Raw genomic sequence first — 21653 nt, forward strand, 5'->3', positions numbered from 1 at the left:
GCATCTCCCATTTCATCTGGATAGATAGAATCTGTATATATATGTATGTTTGGACACATATATTTGTTGAATTCAATATATAATGGGTTAGGTTCTACAGTTCCCCCAGCCGTGTGTCTGTCGGCCGTGTGCCGTTTGCTGGAAGGATTCTCCACTCTCACCGCCTGGCAATGGGATTTCACATTGTGGCTACCTTTTGCCGCTGGGTAGCCCACAGGCGGGGGGTGGGGGGTGGAGTACAGGGATTGCACTCCAAGCTTCTGCGCCAAAATCACGATTGGCGCAGGGACAGAGAATGGGCGATGAACCTGAAATCCGGTCCGACGTCGCTCCCACAAATCGCACATGGCTGCCTACGCGGCACGGGTTGGGAGCCATTTGGCAGAGGCCCCCACGGCGATTCTCCGATGAAAACTGGCCGAGTTCCCGACGGCGTGGTTTTAACCACATTTTGCCTGTCGGGCATGGCCAGCGGCGGCTGTGGAGTCAGTCCATGGCCACCCCGCTGGGGGGCGGAGGGATCCTTCATCGGGGCGGGTCCTCACGGACAGCCAGGCTAGAGATCGGGGGCCACTGATCCGCGGGCGTGGGTGTGCGCGATCTCGGGGCTGCCTATTTTTTCGGTCCAGTCCACAGTGTGAGTCCGCCATGCCGCACGGGGCGGCCACCGAAGGCCGCCGCCGTGCGCATGCGCGGACTCCTGACCAGAGGTACAGGGCCCAGTATCGGCAGGCAGAGCTGTGAGGAGTACTCCGGGGCCCTGCTAGCCCCCTTCAGGTCAGAGAATCGCTCCGGACTTTCTTCAGGAAAGTGCAGAGTGAAACGCCCGTGTGTTGACACTGGAGTGGGGACATAGCCCCATTATTGCAGAATCCTGCCCATGAATTGCAACGGCCCCAGAATCCTGGCCAACATATAAACTCTTGCATTCCTTGTGCGCCTTTCAGTTCCTCATCCCCTCCCACTGCATTTTAATCACTGTCGTCCCATGGGGATAGGGCAACCCTCTCTTAGCCATGGCGTGCACAGCAAGATTCCAAAGAGAAAACAGCCATGTGAAGATTAATGGGTCATTTGTGTGTGCCTAAGTTTCGTAACGTTGGCTGAGGAGATGGGGGGTGGGAGTGCGGGGTCTCCTCTTTCCTTTGGCCCCCATGCACAGCAAGATCCCACAAGCAGCAACTTGACACCGTGCAGATTCCCTGTGTGTCTGACTTTTTATCTCTTCCTCTCGTTCTCTTTCATTCAGCTCTTACAGCTTCAGGGCTAATTATTAAGTGTGCGAGAACTCCCGTGTTTGCTCTTATTTGGCATGAAGCCAGCTGACCTGGCGCCTGAATTCAGAGTTGCTGCTTTGCCGGATACACTTCCCCTTTGAGAGCTGTGCCCTCTGCAGACAGAGCACGCACGTCCTCGGCTTCACTTCGAAGTTGACGTTGTCTACATTGTAAACAATTGTAAACAAAAAGGTCGATTCACATTCCCCCTTCGTAAAGTACTGGGTACTGGCTCAGGTTTGTGAAACAGCTAGCCAATTGCCCCCCCCCCCCCCCCCCTCTCTTAAAGGGGCCAGACACCAGACTACCTGGAACCAATGCGCAGAGAGACAGAAAGAGAGAGAGAGAGAGAGAGTGAACCTTCAGAGTTGAGCTTGTGGGGAATTTATCATTGGGAGTTCAGCAAGTAATTAATACAATACTTCCTTCATTCTTTTGGCTGGGATTTCACCTGGCACACACGCGCAAAATACCCGTGAGGGAAGAGAGAGAAAATCCCTCCCCTGTTCAGCGTGTTAAGAGAGCAGATGTGGGATCGAGGCGTCCGAACCAGACGAAGATTTGAAAAGGGAGGAAGTTTCAATCCGAGATACTCTGTACTCGAGCTGACGGCCTGAGATGGGGGTGTGGTGGTGTTTCTGAGTGAGGGGATCCAGGTGCATCTTCCCAGGAAAAGGTATGTCTCCTTTTAAGCTTTGACAAAGGGCCATCCAGTTTGCAGCGTTAGCTCCCTTTTCTGCAGATGCTGTCAGATGCTGAGATTGTCCAGTATTTTCTGTTTTTGTTTTAGATTCTGCAGTAATTTCCATTTATCTCACTTTTAACCCTGTCCAGTTCTTTGCAATGACTCTCTCCTGCCCTCCACCACCCCCACCACCCCCACACTGCCTCTGTGACGACCCTGGCACGGGCCAAGTGGGTTCGATGCTGCCTGCGAGACGGACCTGCAACATCTTCAGAGTCTCCTTGGCTCCCTCGCCTTTGGGCTTCCGTTTCCCGCACCAATCTGGCAAGACACGAGATGGATTAAATGCAAATTACTGCAAATGCTGGGACCATAGAATTATAGAATTCCTCCAGTGCAGAAGGAGACCATTCAGCCCATCGAGTCTGCACCGACCATCTGAAAGAGCAGCCAACCTAGGTCCACATTATCCCCATAACTCCACCTAACCTGCACATCTTTGGACACTAAGGAGAATGTATCATGGCCAATCCACCAAACCTGCACATTTGGACTGTGGGAGGAAACCGGATCAGCCTGTGGAAACCCAGGCAGACACGGGGAGAATGTGCAAACTCCACACAGTTATCCAAGGTCGGAATCTAACACCGGTCCCTGGTGCTGTGTGGCAGCAGTGCTAACCACTGTGCCATCGTGCCACCCCACATATCTGAATCTGAAAGAAAACAGAAAATACTCAATCTCAGCAGGTCTGCCAGCTTCTGTTGAGGGAGAAGGGAGCTCACGTTTTGAATTGGGATGACTCTGTAAAGCTGAAGAGGACTGGCAATTGAATGCGATTTATACTGTCATTGTGGCAGGGGTTGCAGATATGTGGAGCAGTGGGGCTGGATAGAGGGCCAGCGATAGCTGTAGATTGACCAGGATGTCATGGACAGAAAGACAAAAGGAATGTTAATGGGGGTTATCCTGGCTGTGAAGCACTGCTGCCTCACAGTGCCAGGGATCCGGGTTCAATTCCGGCCTCGGGTGACTGTGTGGAGTTTGCACTTTCTTCCCGTGTCTGCGTGGATTTCCCCCGGATGTCCAGGCTTCCTGCCACAGTCCAAAGATGCGCAGTTTAGGTGGATTGGTCATGCTAAATTGCCACTAAGTGTCCAATGGTTAGGTGGGATTAGGGGGATAGGACGGGGTATTGGGTCCAATTCGGGTGCTCCTTCGGCGGGTCGGTGCAGACTCAATGGGCCAAATGGCCTCCTTCTGCACTGTAGGGATTCTATGACTCGATGACATCGTTTTCAATGGAGCTTCTGGTTTCGTTGTTTTGATGACTATTTGACCAACCAATGCATGTTGCCACACGACTGGTTTTGCGACAGTGCCCAATCGTGCCTTCAGCTCACTGAACACACTGTCTAAACCTCGCCTCAGTAACTTCAACGGACAGTGCCTCTGGCAATGCAGCACCCCCTCACCCCCACCCAGTGTGGCAACCTCAGTCAGGGTCTCCCATTGGACTCACTCAAGTGAACATCTCCTCTCAACAAGACCAGCAACCGATTATTTGGTCACGTTATCTTAGTTGTGGGATCTTGCTGCCTGCCACTTGGCTGCCATGCTTGTCAGAGATAGAACACTTCAACAGCACACCATTGCTTTCAAAGTCAGTTGTGTTTCGGGGGGTAGCACTTTAGTCTCTGTGTCAGAAGTTTGTGGGTCCAAGTCCCACTCTGGAGACCTGTGTCCTGAGCTGACTTGGAACAAGATCTGGACAATATCCAGGCTTGGGCTGACGAGTGGCAAGTAACATTCGCGCTAGGCAATGACCATCTCCAATAACAGAGGATCTAACAATCGCTCCTTGAGATTCAATGGCATTACCATCGCTGAATCTCTGGCAATAAACATCCTGGAGTTACCATTAACCATGAGCTGAACTGGTCGAGCCATATGAATACTGTGGCTACCATGGCAGGTCAAAGGCTAGGGATCCTGAAGTGAGTAACTCACCTTCTTACTCCCCAAAGCCTGTCCACCATCTATTCGGCACAATTCAGGAGTGTGATGGAATAGTTTCCACTTGCCTGGATGAGTGCAGCTCCAAGAACATCTAAGAAGCTCAACACCATCTGGAACAAGGCAGCCCCGCTTGATTGACACCCCATCCACCAACATTTACTCCCTCCACTATCGACGTACAGTGTCAGCCCGGGGTACCATCTACAAAATTAACTGCTGGAACTCACCAAGACTCCTTAGGCCGCACCTTCCAAACCCACAACACTATCATCTAGATGGACAAGAGCAGCAGATACCTGGGAACACCACCACCTGGAAGTTCTCCTCCAAGTAAATCACCACCCTGACTTGGAAATATATTTACTGTTTCTTCACTGTCTCTGGGTCAAAACCCTGGAGCTCGCTCCCTAACAGCACTGTGGGTGTACCTACACCTCAACGACTGCAGTGGTTCAAAAAGGTAGCTCACCACCACCTTTTCAAGGGACAATTAGGGATGGGTAATAAGTACTGTCTAACCAATCATCGCTGAATCTCTGGGCATCTGCAAAATCTCCAAAATCTGCATCCCTTGAATACATTTTGAAAAAATCTATAGGAAGGATAGAATCTCATTTACTTCGGTGTATTTCATAGTACTGGGGTCTCCCGGTGGATGGCACAGTGGTTAGCACTGCTGCCTCACAGCGTCAGGGACCCAGGTTCGTTTCCGGTCTTTGGTGACTGTGTGGCGCTTGCGCGTTTTCCCTGTGTCTGCGTGGGTTTCCTTCGGGTGCTCTAGTTTCCTCCCAGATCCAAAGATGCACAGGTTAGATGGATCAGCCATGATAAATTTCCCCTTAGTGTCCAGGGATGTACAGGTTAGATGGAGTTATGGGCGTTAGAGGATAGGGCAGGGTCAGGTAGGGTGTTCTTTCAGAGAGTCAGTGCAGACTCAATGGGCTGAATGGCCTCCTTCTGTACTGTAGGGATTCAATGGTTCTTTATGAACACATTGAAGAGAATGGTCCAGGGATGAGAAACTTCAGTTGTGAGGGTAGATTGGAGAGGTTGGGATTGTTTGCCTTGGAGAGAAGAAAGCTAAGAGGAGATTTGATAGAAATGCTCAAAATTATGAGGGGGCTGGAGAGAGTAAACAGGGAGAAATTGCTCCTGCTTGTAAAAGGATCCAGAACGAGAGGGCACAGATTTATAAAAGGAGCAAATATGATGGAGTAAAGGCTATTTCCACAAAAAGAGTGGTTTGGTTCTGCATTGCACCGGTAAGAAGTGTTACGGAGGCAGGTTCAATTGGGGCATTCAAGAGGGAATTAGATGATTAATTAAACAGAAACAACATGCAAGGGGAAAAGGCAGGGGAATGGCACTAAGCCATGATGCTCAATTGGAGAGCCGGTGCAGACAGTGTGGGCCGAATGGATCCTTCTATCCCTTGAGGTTTCTGTGATTCGGTGTCAGTAGCGTTGCAACACTAAAGGAGCTCCACAGTGTCAGAGCTGCCGCATTTCGGGGGCGATGTTTTAAACCAATGCCCCACCTGCACTCACTGGCGGGTTGGGAAAGATACAGGGGGGAACTTTTTGTCCAAATAACCAGGGGTGTTCTGCTGGCCACAGGAGCAGAAACATACAACCAAGTCGGAAAAGCAAAATAAAAGCCGAAAATGCTCGAAATGCTCAGCTGGATGTGCGGTCCTTGCAGAGAGAACTGCCACATTTCGTTGGAATTGTCACAATTTAGAGAACGGGAAATGGCAGAGGTACAGAGGGAGTGAGGCTGGGGGGGTAGATGAATGGTACTGAAAGTTCCGGGATAGGATGGGAGACTGAAGGGATCAATCGACAAGTAGGGATAACGGCACCCCAGACTTGTGTTTATCCCTCAACCAACATCACTTAACAACAAACCAACATTGTGACATCGGTGTTGGTGGGATCTTATTTTGCGGCAATCGCCTGCCGCGTTTCCTGCAGTGCAAACAGTGTGACAGTGTTCCTATAAAATGCTCCATTGGCTAGGAGGTGTTTCAGGACCTGAGGGGTGGGGGAGAGGCGACGGGGCAGTTATAAGAAATGGAAGATGTCCTATTGGTTGGGAAATCCATCGAGAGCCAATTAGGTCAATTTCTAGCAATGCGTATGTGTTTTCTTTAAACGAGGGTGGTGTTGCTGACATATCCATATTTCTGCACCCCGCCCCACCATCCCCCTCCCCAGTCGATGGTAGTCAGCGGTGGACCATCTGAGCGCCTGGAGAAGCACAGTCTGGTTACATGATTTCCGTGGCACACTGGCTTATTGCAGTCAGTATTGAAGGAACAGGCCGCACTGTTTACCACACTCAGTACTGTGCACAAACATTTTGTGACGTTTCGCACCACTGTACGGGTGTACTCTAAAAATTTACAGAAATTTGAAAGCTACTTAATAATAATAATTGCTTATTGTCACAAGTGGGCTTCAATGACATTACTGTGAAAAGCCCCTAGTCGCCACATTCTGGTGCCTGTTTGGTGAGGCCAGTACAGGAATTGAACCTGTGCTGCTGGTCTTACCTGTATTACAAGCCAGCTGTCTTAGCCCACTGTGCTTAACCAGCCCCATAATTCTGTCCAGCATCATCTATGGTATTTGTGTGTGGCCTGGCAAGCAACAGAGGGTCTCTCCAGCTATTCCAATTTGAAGAATCTTCACTGAACTCGGAGAACATAAACCTGAAGCATCGATTAGAATATTCAATTCAAGGTAAAATCCGGTGTGAAAAGCACAACAAAGTTAGGGAGAAGAATAAGGGATTAAGGGAACTGAAATAAACCAACAGAACAATAAAAAGAGCAAATAATTTTTAAAAATTTAAATCTCCAACAATAATTAAAATCCGAAGGAATAAGTCCCCACAGTAAACTTTCAGTGTCAGATGGTTTTTTTGTGAGGAATGAAGAAGGTTTTTAAAATATTTAATATTTTTAAGGTGCGGTCCCACCTTGGGTTTGGTGAGGAAAGAAGTAAAACCTTTGAGAGGGGCAGAGGGATTTACTGGAATGGTTCCAGTTAATGTGGAGAGACTGGAGAAGATGGGATTTTCCTCTTTGGAGCAGAGGAGGTGAAGTGGGAGATTTAATTGAGGCCATTCAAAATCACGAGGTGGGATTTAAGTGGAGTAAATAAGGAGTAAGTGTTTCCAAGTTGGCAGGAGGATGGATAACCAGAGGGAACACAGATCGAAGAGAATCGCTAAAAGAACCAGTCGGCAGGGCAATGAAGATAATTTTTTTTCTGCACAGTGAGTTGTTGTGACCTGGAAGGTGCTGCCTGAAAGGGCGGTGGACGCAGATTCAATAAGAACTTTAAAAAGAGGGACTGGATAAATACTTGACCTGGAAAAATTTGCAGGAATGATTGCGGAATGAAAGGTGTCGGGAGGGACGGAGGGTGGGGACTAATTGGATAGATCTTTCAAAGGGCCTGCAAGGGCATAAATGGGCTGAATGGCCTCCTTCAGTGTTGTACAATTGTCTGATTCTAAAGCTGACACCTCAAAGTGGGTCATGGGGACCTCAGTATTGTCATTGTAAACTGTGTCAGGTTGTCAGGCACAAAGTTCTCGCTTACGCAAATGCTGGTAAATGCTTTTGGAACATTTCCCAACAGGAAAGCACTCTCACGCAGGTTAATTCCATATAGTTCTTTGGAAATGTATTTCCAGTTGAGGCTTGCTGGGGGAGGCCCATGACTTCCTGAAGGCCGAGATGCCTCAGCATTATTGCATTGTCATACAGTAACCGAATAGAAGAATTATCTGGAATTTGCTTATATTCCCTTGTCTGGGGAATTATGCTCGATGCTAGTCAGAATGTGCCATGTCGCGCTGACCCAGAGTTTCTGTAGAAGACGTGCCTGCAGTAAGGACAGCCTGAGATGGTCTAATCTGGTCTTTCCTGTCATTCGCTGACATCCCGAGGGCCCTTCTGCGCCTCGAGCTTTCCCTGTCATTCAGTGGGACCATGCTTTTTATTAATAACTGTTTTTATTCTCCATTTTCACATTTTTCTTCAAAATTTACACCCCACCCACAGACAGTAAACGGTAACAAATACAAAATCAATCCCCTTAACAATAACAACGATCCCATCCTCCCACCACCCCAAACACCGGCCCACCTGTCAATATATGCATCCAATAAAACAAACCCTCCCACGGTGGAAACAAAAAACAAAGGGGAAAAAGAAAAAAGTCGGGGACCGCTATGGTGACCATAGAGTCCACTTCCCCTGGCCCCTGACACTCAATGCCGTCCAACCTCTGACAGTATGCCGTACATGATACCCAAGAGTTGTAAACCCGCCACCCCCCCTCCCCAACTCCTCCCGTCCACTGCCATTTGCAAAACTCCTTCCCCCAAGCTCGGTTCCTTCCCCCCAAATTTCCACCCCAGCTAGACCATTCGGACCCTGTTCTACCAGGCTCCGATGGCCGCAGCCCCTCCCCCCACGTCACTCCCGTTCACTAGCCGGTTTAAGCACTCCCTCTGTACTGACCCTCTGACAGTGCAGCACTCCCTCAGTACTGACCCTCTGACAGTGCAGCACTCCCTCTGTACTGACCCTCTGACAGTGCAGCACTCCCTCAGTACTGACCGTCTAACAGTGCGGCACTCCCTCTGTACTGACCCTCTGACAGTGCAGCACTCCCTCAGTACTGACCCTCTGACAGTGCAGCACTTCCCCAGTCCAGACCCTCTGACAGTGCAACACTCCCTCAGTACTGACCATCTAAAGGTGCAGCACTCCCTCAGTACTGACCGTCTGACAGTGCAGCACTCCCTCTGTACTGACCCCCTGAAAGTGCAGCACTCCCTCAGTACCGACCCTCTGACAGTGCAGCACTCCCTCAGTTCTGACCCTCTGACAGTGCAGCACTCCCTCTGTACTGACCCTCTGAAAGTGCAGCACTCCCTCAGTACTGACCCTCTGGCAGTGCAGCACTCCCTCTGTACTGACCCTCTGACAATGCAGCACTCCCTCAGTACTGACCCTCTGACAGTGCAGCACTCCCTCCATACTGACCTTCTGACCGTGCAGCACTCTCTCAGTACTGACCTTCTGACCGTGCAGCACTCTCTCAGTACTGACCCTCTGACTGTGCAGCACTCCCTCAGTACTGACCCTCTGGCTGTGCATCACTACCTCAGCATTGACCCTATGACCGTTCAGCACTCGCTCAGTAGTAACCCTTCAATGGTGCAGCATTCCCTCTGTATTGACCCTCTGAGAATGCAGCACTCCCTCAGTACTTGCACTGGGTATGTCGTCCTGAATTTATGGGATTTGGGAATTGATATGCGGGTCAGTGGTGTTTAAATGGAAATTAGATAAAGAGGAGGATGGTTGTGACTGTCAATGCCCGCATTGACTTGTCGGGCTGAATGGTCTCCCTCTGTGTTGTGGATGCTGTGTAACTCAGGTATATTGTTATCTGAGGGAGGTCGGTCTAAGATCCCTGTAACCTTACCTTAAGTGTCCTGCCACAAACCTCAGAGATATTGATTTAAAATGAAACACAGACTCTGTGGGGTAGTGCAGGTTAGGGGACGGCAGGGCGTGGAGGGGTTCCGAAGGGCTTGCCTCCCAAAGCATCTTTGCCAGACTTGGAGAATCCTGCATTCATTCACTTCTTGAGGAGTGAATCAGCAGGCTATTAATAGCTGGTTGTCTCATACTCGATGTGCGTCGGCCCTCTGTTGTCACTCGTGACTCCAGTAATCTCCAGCATGACTCAAACTTCTCCCTCATAAGTCAGAGCAGAGTTTGCGTCGAGCGCCGGCACAGCTCCAGCTGCAGAGAAGGAGGAACTTTCAGATCTCAAGCGCACGCACATGGACGTGTCCCAAAGGGACACACAGCCCAGTGAGTACTTCTGGAAGTGATCTGATCATGGTATCAACTCCACTTTTCTGCCTGTTCCCCCTTAACCCTTGACTCCCTTAGAATCATAGAATCTCTACAGTGCAGAAGGAGGCCATTCGGCCCATGGAGTCTACACTGATCCTCCGATAGAGAACCCTAAACTCGGCCCATTACCCCGACCCCTCCCCGTGACCCCATCCAACCTTTTGGACAGTAAGGGGCAATTTACCATGGCCAATTCACCGAACCCACATACCTTTGGATTATGGGGGGAAACCCAGAGCACCCGGAGGAAACCCACGCAGACACAGGGAGAAGTGCAGCCTCCGCACAGACAGTGACCCAAGCCGGGAATCTAACCCGGGACCCTGGTGGTGTGAGGCAGCAGTGCTAACCACTGCCCTACCACATTTGTCGATCATGAATCTGTCCGACTCGGCATTGAATTCTGTTCTGTGACTTGCAGCGACCCCCCCCCCCCCGCCCCCGGATTCCACGGAGAGATTTCCAAAGATTAATGACTCCTGAGTGACAACATTCCTCTGCATCTTTATTTCAAACTAGAGACTTTGTACCCCAAAACTGTGTCCCTCCTTCCCATTCTCGATCCTCCCACCTCCACCAGGGGAAGCATCCTCTCAGCACCCACCCTGTCAAGCATCCCCTCAATATGATCACCTCTCATTCTTTTAAACTCCAATTGGTAAAGGTCCCGACCTGCCCAACCTTTTCTCATCAGACAAACTTCATCATCCCAGGAATCGGCCCAGTGAACGTTCTCCAAACTGCTTCCGGTACGATTTTATCCTTCATTAAATAAGGAGAGCAAAGCTGTACACAGTACTCCAGGTGCGGCCTCACCAATACCCTGTACAGGTGTCGGAAGTCCCTATTTTTATCATCTGACCTCCTTGGAATAAATGGCAACATTCCATTTGCCTTCCTGATCATTCGCGGCGGACTATCCTTTTCATGATTCACGGACGAGGACACCGGGCACCCCAATAACAAACTGGTAACTTGTTTTAGCGAGGCTGGTTTACGGGTTGAATATTGACACCGGGTGATTAGGAAGGCCTGATACCCCCCCCCCCCCCCCCCCCCCCCACCCCTTCCCCTCACCTCCTGTTAGTTCATTGCCCATTCCCCGGATGCCCTGAGGAGGTGACGATGGGGTCTCCTCTTGAACGCAGTTCTGCCTTCACCAAGGCAGAGAATGGTGAAGAGGAGGTGGCGTAGAGAAAGAGGGAAGTGAAAAAGAAAGAGAAAGGCAGAACAGAGAAAGATAGATTTAGAGAGAGAGAGAGAGAACTGGAGCGTCCTGGAGGAATGGAGAACAAAGAAGACAGATAGAGAGAGAGAGAGGGGAAGGAGAGGGTATTTCAGATTGGGCAAGTGGGAATTGAGAATGGGAGAAGGAAAGGAAGAGAGATAGAGAGTGGGAGGGGAGGAGCTAGCGGGTGAGGAGTTCAAACCAAACAGTACACAGTGTTAATGCTGTCATGGGATGATGCAGACAGGCCATAGATGTAAATGACCGAGGGAGCCAGAGAAGATTCCGGAATCTCGCCTCTTCTTCGGACTTCCCAACGTGGTTACGGTCTAAATGTGGCGAACCTGTGGGAGTTTGCTTTGAAACCTCGTGCTGAGCAGAAAGCTGTTCTGCTGAAAGTGACTATATTTTAGTTCCCCTTGCCCCTGTTGATCACTGCGACCGGCACACTGCCCTGTCAGAAAGTCCCCAACCTATCTATCGCTCTGGTAACCAAGACGACAGCAGACAAGCAGTTATCTTCTCGGCAGCCCTGTTACTCCACGTGGGACCTCTCTCTGTAAGTGAAACAACTAATCTATCAACGGGGTTTCAGCCATAGTTGGATTGTTTGAAGGGGGGGATCTGTGATGAGGAAGGATTCTGTGCCAAGTGAGCGGGCGTGTGTGTCAATGTTTGAGCTCATCTGCTGTAGAAATCCTCACCCAAACACCCTGTCATCACCAGGCTAATTTACTCCTTCCTGAACTTCTCTAATTTTCTCTAAAGTTCAGCTAATCCAAAACTGTGTTACCCTGTATCCAAACTCGCTCTGAGCGCTGGTCACTCCAGGTGCTCTCTGGCCAGGTCCATCATCACCTCACTTTTAAACATCGTGTCCTTGTGTTCAAATTCTCTGGCCCTCTCCTTATCTCTGTAACCACCTCCAGTCCTTACAACTCTCCCTATCTCTGTATCCTCCTCCAGCCCCTACAGCCCTCCCTATCTCAGTTGCCTACTCCAATCCCTACAACTCTCCCTATCTCTGTCACCTCCTGCTCCTGCAACTCTTCCTAACACTGTAATCTCCTCCTTGCAGCCCAATTTTCCCTAACTCTGTAAAGTCCTGCAGCTCCTACAACCCTCCCTGTCTCTGTTGCCTCCTCCAGCCCCTACAACCCTCCCAATCTCTGTAACCTCCTCCCTCCCTTTCTCTGCAGATAGTGCTGTCCTCTGGCCTCTGCTGATTAGTTCTGCTGTGGGTTTGGAAGGTGCTGTCGTAGGAACCTTGGCAAACTGCTACAGTGCATCTTATGGCTTGTACAATGATTGCTATTTGGAGCAGGGAGATGCTGTCTCTCTCTCTCTTATTCTCTATCCATCTATCAAATACAGGTTATGCTGCCAAGGCAGGCTGCAGAAACAAATTCCCCAGAGTGTCAAAATTCAGGGATGATCTACTCTCCGGGTTTGAGATGGTTGAAGGATTCAATAAGGTCGACAGGCGGATCTATCTCCTCTGCTGGAGAGCGTGGGTGGAGATTCAGGATGAATGGGGGGGGGGAGAAAGAACCTTTCAATTTGAACCAGGTCATTCAGAGGTCACAAAAGGGAGTGGAAATACAGAACTTTCTCCTTTCCTCGCACAAAGGGGGTCAATTGGAAACTTCAAAACTGAGATTGGTGGGCTTTTATTGCTCGGGATCAGGAGGCAAGCCCTGACAATGATCTTGAGGTAATGATTAACCGGGGTATCACTGTAACCACATGTACTAACCCTCACAAGGCCCTCGGGAAAACTTCAGCTGATTACCCCGTGGGATTCGTGGAACACGAGCTCCCCCGCTAGTGCTGAAAATAAAGCTGAGGCCCGTACATTCGCCTTATGCCAGTGAGACTAGAGTTCTGGTTCACCGCTGGTGTCATTGCCTTCCCAGGATTCATGTGCTTCTGCCTGTGCCGTGAAGTAGTATCCCCTGCCCTGGAAAGTCACACAGAGCTTGGCGGGGTACAGCATCCTGAACCGCATGTTGTTCTTGTATAAGGCCGCCTTGGCTGTGTTAAATTCCTCCCGGCGCTTGGCCAGGTCTGCCCTAATGTCCTGGTACACATTGATCGAGTGTCCCTCCCACTTACAAGAGCGTATGTCCCTTGCCAAGTTCAGGTTCTTTTCCCAGTCTTGGTACTGGTGCAGTTTTTGTGATGATGGTCCTCAGCTCCTTCCTGGCTTTGGGCTTACGCCGGAGTGACCTGTGGACTTCGTCCACCACTGGGGGCTTGGGGAAGCTTTCTTCTCCAACAAGTTTGCTCAGCATCTGGGCCACATATCTGTAGGGTTCCTGCCGTCGATACTTTCCGATAGGCCCACAATGCGGAGGTTTTGGCGGCGCCACCGATTCTCTTGGTCTTTGACCTTCTCCCTTAGCGAACCTTGTGTTGTCACCAACCTCACCATCTCTGTCTCCAGTGAGGCAATCTGGCCACTCTGGTCGGTTCCGGCCTTCTTCAGCTCTCTGACCGTCACCTCCTGTGTTTCCAATTGCCACTCCATCTTTTCCAGCACCGTGAAGGGGAACCACTTTCACCATTGCCATCATTTCAAGCTAGCCGGCGTCTCTAAGCACTTGGAGCTTTTGTGTTCGGAGGTCCCTCCACTAATTTATTGGGAGTTGGCCCAGCATATGTCCTGGTGGCCAATCCTGTTTGGGCGTGGTCAAATCCTCGTCGCCTTGCGTGTTCGTCATCGCCTCAATCTTCCCCTACAGACTTTTGCTGATTAGGCCATCCTTTCAGCTCCTCAGACTGTTGCCTGGCATGTCTCGTTCGTTGTGGTGGTGTTGGAGGAGGGTGTTTTTTTTTTTAACATGGGTTTCGTGATCTGTTTTGGGGCTAAAAGTCTTAATTTCAAGTTTCCAGGAGGATAGCCACCTTTTGTGTGTTTGCTCAGCACGTCTCTGTCACTGGACCCTCATAAATTTGCCTTATAAAAGAAAGGCCTGGACTGGGACTGGCACGGCGGCACAATGGGTTAGCACTGCTGCCTCACAGCGCCAGGGACCCGGTTCCCCATTCCGATCTTGAGCGACTGTTTGTCTGGAGCTGATACATTCTCCCCATGCCTGCGTGGGTATCCTCCAGTGCTCCACTTTCCTCCCACAGTCCAAAGCTGTGCAGGTTAGGTGGATTGGCCATGCGACAAATTGCCCCTCAGTGCCCAATGGTTTAGATAGGGTTACAGGGAGAGGGAGGGGGGAGTGGGTTTCTTGAATAATGTTTAACCGTGCTCCCAGGGCGCACGGTGGCACAGCGGTTAGCACTGCTCCCTTATGACGCTGAGGACCCAGGTTTGAACCCGGCTCTGGGTCGCTGTCCGTGTGGAGTTTGCACAATCTCCCCGTATCTGCGTGGGTCTCACCCCCACATCCCAAAAAGATGTTCAGACTAAAATTGGCCCTTAATTGGGGAAATAATAATTGAGTACTTTAAATTTATAAAAGAAAAACTTTGTTCCTCTGACCTCCTGAGCTTTTCTTACCACAGAAGAAAAAAACAGTTTAGGCAAGGAATCTTATTTCCCCATCTTCATGTGTTTTCTTCCTCCTGGGAGGCCGAGCGGCCTGATTGACCTCTTCCTGCCCCGAAACTGCAGTTCAACTAGCGACCAAAGAAGAAGAGGCCCTTTATTGGGAATGCAGTGAGTGAATGAAGATAAGATATCGGAGCAAAATTAGGCCATTTGGTCCATCAAGTCTGCTCCACCATTTGATCATGGCTCGTCCCCATTCTCTTGTCTTCTCCCCAAAACTCCTGATCCCCTTATTAATCAAGAACCTATCTATCTCTGTCTTAAAGACACTCAGTGAGTTGGACTCCGCAGTCTTCTGCGGCAAAGAGTTCCACAGATTCACCACCCTCTGGTTGCAGAAATTCCTCCTCATCTCTGTTTTAAAGGATCATCCCTTCATCCTGAGTCTGTGCCCTCGGATTCTAGTTTCTACTGCCAGTGGAAGGACAAGTTAAAACACAGTCAGCTAGGCTGTGAGGCTCACTCCATGGTGGAAGGCATACCCTTGCTGTCTTTGATGTGGTCCTGAGAGCGAGAGATCATAAACCCAACATTCCTCTCCTGTCAAGTTTCCAGTGACTGCCCATAAATTCATCAAAGCTGCCAGAAGGCACAATAATGATCCAACACGGCCGGGACGACTTTGTCACCTCAGGAAGTCCCAAAGCTCAATATCGCCAATTGGGTACTTTGAGAAGTGCAGGCACGGCTGACAAGCAGGAAATGTGCACACAGCAAGATCCCACAAAGCAATGCCATAAGGAGCCTTAACATCATCATTTCTTTAAGTAGTGTTGCCGTGAAGGGTGAACATTGAGAAAGGACATGAAAGAGGGAGAGTGACCCTTGTTCCCCACTTTAGATAGAAGGATTGCGGTCCAACTGAAATTTTAGATGGATCCTCCAGTTAATGTCTTATTTGAAAGACAGCATCTTCAACAATGCAGCACCCCCTGAGTACTGACCCACTGACAGTGCAGCACCCCCTCAGTACTGACCCGCTGACAGTTCAGCACCTCCTCAGTACAGACCAACCAACAGTCCAGCACCCCCATCAATACTGACCCACCAACAGTCCCGCACCCCCTCAGTACTGACCCACCAATAGTCCGGCACCCCCATCAATATTGACCCACCAACAGTCCCGCACCCCCTCAGTACTAACCCACCAACAGTCCGGAACCCCCTCAGGACTGACCCACCAACAGTCCCGCACCCCCTCAGTACTAACCCACCAACAGTCCGGCACCCACTCAGTACTGACCCACCGACAGTCCGGCACCCCCTCAGTACAGACCCATCAACAGTCTGGCATCCACTCAGTACTGACCAACCAACAGTGCAGCACCCCCTCAGTATTGACCCGCTAACAGTGTGGCACCCCCTCAATACTAACCCACCTGCCGACAGTGCGTACCTCTTCAGTACTGACCCACCAACAATGCAGCACCCCTTCAGTACAGACCCACCAACAGTGCAGCACCCCCTCAGTATTGACCCGCTAACAGTGTGGCACCCCCTCAGTACTAACCCACCTGCCGACAGTGCGTACCTCTTCAGTACTGACCAACCGACACTGCGGCACCTCCTCAGTACTAACCCACCGACAGTCCGGCACCCTCTCAGTACTGACCCTCCAACAGTGCAGCACTCCCTCAGTACTGACCCTCTGACAGTGCAGCACCCCCTCAGGACTGACCCATCGATAGTGCAGTGCTCCCTCAGTACTGACCCACCAACAGTGCGGCACCCCTTCAGGACTGACCCATCGACAGTGCAGCACTCCCTCAGTACTGACCCACCAACAGTCCGGCACCCCCTCAGTACTGATCCACCAACAGTCCGGCACTCCCTCAGTACTGACCCATCAACAGTCCGGCACCCCCTCAGTACTGACCCATCAACAGTCTGGCATCCACTCAGTACTGACCAACCGACACTGCGGCACCTCCTCAGTACTGACCCACCGACAGTCCGGCACCCTCTCAGTATTGACCCACCGATAGTGCGGCACCCCCTCAGGACCGACCCATTGACAGTGCAGCAAACCTCAGTGCTGACCCTCTGACAGAGCAGCTCTCCCTCAGTACTGACCCTCTGACAGTTCAGCATTCCCTCAGTACTGACCCTCTGACGGTGCAGCACTCCCTCAGTACTGTCCCTCTGACAGTGCAGCACACCCTCAGTACTGTCCCTCTGACAGTGCAGCACTCCCTCAGTATTGACCCTCTGACAGTGCAGCTCACCCTCAGTACTGTCCCTCTGACAGAGCAGCTCTCCCTCAGTACTGACCCTCTGACAGTGCAGCACTCCCTCAGTACTGACCCTCTGATAGTGCAGCACACCCTCAGTACTGTCCCTCTGACAGTGCAGCACTCCCTCAGTATTGACCCTCTGACAGTGCAGCTCACCCTCAGTACTGTCCCTCTGACAGAGCAGATCTCCCTCAGTACTGACCCTCTGACAGTGCAGCACTCCCTCAGTACTGACCCTCTGATAGTGCAGCACACCCTCAGTACTGTCCCTCTGACAGTGCAGCACTCCCTGAGTTATGACACCCTGATAATGCAGCTTTCCCCAGTACTGAGCATCTGACAGTGAAGGACACAGCCTCTAACTGTGCAGCACTCCTTCAGCACTGACCTTCTGAGAGTGCAACGCTCCCACAGCAGCACTGCCTCAGCATTAACCTTCTGACACTGCAGCACTCCCTCGGTACTGACCTTCTGATAGTGCAGTACTCCTTATGTGCTGACTCTCTTGACAGTGCAGCACTCCATCAGTACTGACTCTCTCACAGTGCAGCACTCTCTCATTACTAACCTTGTGACAGTGCAGTGCTCCCTCAGTACTGACCCTCTGACAGTGCAGCGCTCCCTCAGTACTGACCCTCTGACAGTGCAGCGCTCCCTCAGTACTGACCCTCTGACAGTGCAGCACTCCCTCAGTACTGACCCTCTGACAGTGCAGCGCTCCCTCAGTACTGACCCTCTGACAGTGCAGCGCTCCCTCAGTACTGACCCTCTGACAGTGCAGCGCTCCCTCAGTACTGACCCTCTGACAGTGCAGCGCTCCCTCAGTACTGACCCTCTGACAGTGCAGCACTCCCTCAGTACTGACCCTCTGACAGTGCAGCATCCCTCAGTAATGACCCTCTGTCTGTGCAGTGCACCCTCAGTACTGACCTTCTGACAGTGCAGCACTCCTTCAGTAATAATCCACTGACAGTGCAGCACTCCCTGAGTACTGACCCTCTGTCAGTGCAGCACACCCTCAGTACTGACCCTCTGACAGTGGAGCACCCCCTCAATACTGACCCTCTGACAGTGGAGCATTCCCTCAGTAATGACCCTCTGACAGTGGAGCACCCCCTCAATACTGACCCTCTGACAGTGGAGCATTCCCTCAGTACTGACCCACTGACAGTGGAGCACCCCCTCAATACTGACCCTCTGACAGTGGAGCATTCCCTCAGTACTGACCCTCTGACAGTGGAGCACCCCCTCAATACTGACCCTCTGACAGTCCAGCAGTCTTTCAATACTGTTCACATTGCTGGGGATCTTCCTCTGTATCTAACCCCGTGTTGTACCTGTCCTGGGACTGTTTGACAAGTACAATATTGAGATAAATGTTGTAATCTTATGAAGATTTCCATTTGCCAGTATGGGATGTTTAAATAAACGTGCCTGAGCGAAAAATGTAGCAGAGTTTATGATTCTTTGGAATGCAATTTCATTGCACAAGTTGGGGGTATTTCATTGACAAGGCATTCCAGGTATGTCATAGTTTTGGGTTGATATTTCGAGTCATCCTGTCGTGCGTCCCTGTATAGCTCTGAGAGAACCTTTGTGGAACACTTTGGTTTCAGGAAGTTGAGCTATTTATGACCAGTAAACAGATGCTGTTTCGATTGTCCCTTATCAGAACCTTGCAGCACCCTTGTTTTGCCTTTTGCAAGCACTGTTGACAGTGAAAAATGGCCCTGATGTTTTGTCCTTGTTTGCAAAATGTCAGAGCTTAGCGTTGCAGCGATCACACTGTGTGGCGAGGGCACCGCGGTGGGAATAGTAGCAGCAGAGCCCACGTGGGCACAAGCCCCCGTGACTGTGCTTTGGGAGCATAGGGCACTTCCACATGAGCCCCGCACGTCGCCCACGCCTCCCTGCAGCATCACAAACGTCACACCCTCGTGTCTTGTGGCGGACGTGTCAGGGGGCCACCCAGGCAGTCACTGTTGTTCTCGGCAGGGTGATGGTAAGTAGCTGCAGATGGTGCAGGGGGGTTGGGGCACATTCATCCAAGGTGCCGATGTTTTGAAACTCAGGGTTTCAAAGAGTTCAGTGCCGATCAGAGAAAGACAATTAATACTCTTTGGAAGGAGCAGTAAGTGTACAGTGGCTGGACGAGGTGACGGATGGAGACAGCACACCAATTTGCTTTGAAACTGTAATCTGTCAACATAATAGATGAAAGGAGTGACAATACTATAAGGTAATAATCTTTATTTTCACAAGTAGGCTTACATTAACACTACAATGAAGTTACTGTGAAAAGTCCCTAGTCACCACACTCTGGTGCCTGTTCGGGTACACGGTGGGAGAATTCAGAATGTCCAAATTACCTGACAGCAAGTCTTTCGGGACGTGTGGGAGGAAACCGGAGCACCCGGAGGAAACCCACGCAGACACAGGGAGAACGTGCAGACTCCGTACAGACAGTGACCCAAGCCGGGAATCGAACCTGGGATCCTGGCGCTGTGAAGCAACAATGCTAACCACTGTGCTACCGTACCGCCCCATCTCATTGGCTCTTAACTTATGGACAGCCCATATTACGAACAAACGTTCTAGTGTTAAAGGCTGCTAAGTGAGGATGTTGTTGCTGGTGAAACAGACTGTGCTTGATCAGTGGGGTGAATAACTCCATGCGAAGCAACAGAACTGAGGGATTCCCTCCCCCCTCCCACCACCCCGCCAAGGAAGCTGAAGGCACGATCACCAGTAGCAGAGCGATGGGAGTCGGAGGATGCTCAAGGGGCCGACATCCTTGTTTTCCTCCTCTCCTCCCAGCAACATCAAGGCTGGACATTAAAGTCTGTTACAGGTTATGTTCAGAGTACATTAAAAATCTTAGATTATGGGCAGTGTTGGCAAGACTGGCATTTATTGATTTATTTTTTTAAAAATTTAGAATACCCAATTAATTTTTTCCAATTAAGGGGCAATTTAGCGTGGCCAATCCTGCACATCTTTGGGTTGTGGGGCCGAAACCCACACAAACACAGGGAGAACGTGCAAACTCCACACCGACAGTGACCCAGAGCCGGGATCGAAGCTGGGACCTCAACGCCGTGAGGCAGCAGTGCTAACCACTGTACCACCGTGCTGCCGCTAAGGCTGACATTTATAACCAATCCTTTTGTAAGAAGGTGGGCCTTTGTGAACCAAAATTACAAATAAGTGTCTTGTTGAGTCTCTTCAAATGGTGGTTTAGTTATTTTTTTAACCATTCATAGATGTGGGCTTCACTGGCTTGGCCCAGCATTTAGCCCATCCCTAATTTCCCCTTGAGTGGTGATGAGCTGCCTTCTTCAGCAGCTGCAGTCCCTGAGGTGTAGATACCCCATAGTGCTGTTTGGGAGGGAATTCCAGCAACACTGGAGTAACTAGGAACGGCCAATATATTTCTAGTTGGGATGGTGTGTCTTGGAGGGAAACCTTCAGCTGGTGGTGTTCCCAGGTATATGTGCCCTTGTCCTTCTATCCCTGGAATCTAATAGAATCCCTATAGTGCAGAAGGAGGCCATTTGGCCCATTGAGTCTGCACCGGCCCTCTGAAAGAACACACTACCTCGGCCCACTCCCCCGCCCTATCCCAGTAACCCCATGCATTGGTCATGGCCAAACCACCGACCCTGCACATCTTTGGACTATGGGAGGAAACTGGAGCACCCAAATGAAACCCATACAGACACTGGGAGAAACAGCAAACTCCACACAGACAGTCCTCCAAGGCCCGAATCGAACTCAGGTCTCTGGCGCTGTGAGGCAGTAGTGCTAGCCACTGTTCCAGATGGTCGTGGTCGTGGGTTTGGAATGTGCTGCCTAAGGAGCCTCGGTGAGTTCCTGCAGTGCATCTTGTAGATTGTTCTCGCGGCTGCCACTCTTTGTCGGACATGGAGGGAGTGAATGTTTGTGGAAGGGGGATCAATCAAGCCGGCTGCTTTGCCCTGCTGGATATTTTCGAGTTTCATGAGTGCTGTTGGAGCTGCACTCGTCCAGGCAAGTGGAAAATATTCCATCACACTCTTGACTTGTGCCATGTAGCTGGTGGACAGGCTTTGGGGAGTGAAGAGGAGAGTTCCTTACTGCAGGATCCCTGGCCTCTGACTTGCTCTTGCAGCCACAGTATTTATATGGCTGAGTCCAGTTCAGTTTCTGGTCAATGGTAACCCCCAGTATATTCATAGTGGAGGATTTGGCGATGGTGATGCTATTGAACATAAAGGGACGATGGTTAGATCCTCTTTTGATGGAGATGGCCATTGCCTGGCACTTGATTTTTTTTAGAAGATTTTTATTTCAAACACATGTAACAACAACAAAATATAAATTTCACACTCCACAGTTTGTACAACTTTTCCCATTTTATCCCTCACCCCGCCACTCCCCGCGACAAACAATTCCTCAAATAGTGTCATGAACAACCCTCATGCAACTCGAAGCCCTCCACTGACCCCCTCAACTCAAACTTAGCTACTCTAATCGCGAAAGTGGTACAAATCCCCCAGCCAAGCTGCCACCCTTGGCGGCGTATCCGACCTCCAATTTAACAGGACCTTTTGCCGGACAATCAGAGAGGCGAAGGCTACAACATTGGCTCTCTCCCCTCCAGCACTTCCAATACCCCAAAAATCGGCATCATTGCATCTGGCCTGACCTCCACCC

At 50.6% G+C, this 21653-nt stretch overlaps 1 protein-coding gene across 4 annotated transcripts in view; it reads left to right on the forward strand.

Annotated features, from left to right (window-relative positions):
* The first annotated feature begins 1616 nt into the window (after nucleotides 1–1616).
* The window catches only part of LOC119974722 (HEPACAM family member 2-like), a 63147-nt gene continuing 43110 nt past the window's right edge, over nucleotides 1617–21653 (forward strand). Inside the window, exon 1 of one of the 4 annotated variants that reach the window (XM_038813870.1) lies at nucleotides 1617–1953. The gene's annotated coding sequence lies outside the window, so the exon portion shown is untranslated. Of the gene's footprint in view, nucleotides 1954–9790; nucleotides 9887–11343; nucleotides 11719–18964; nucleotides 19198–21653 lie in introns of those variants that run through there. The other 3 variants (XM_038813875.1, XM_038813872.1, XM_038813873.1) reach the window with 3 other exon arrangements.

Source organism: Scyliorhinus canicula, chromosome 12, assembly GCF_902713615.1.
Source record: "Scyliorhinus canicula chromosome 12, sScyCan1.1, whole genome shotgun sequence".
Classification (NCBI taxonomy): domain Eukaryota; kingdom Metazoa; phylum Chordata; class Chondrichthyes; order Carcharhiniformes; family Scyliorhinidae; genus Scyliorhinus; species Scyliorhinus canicula.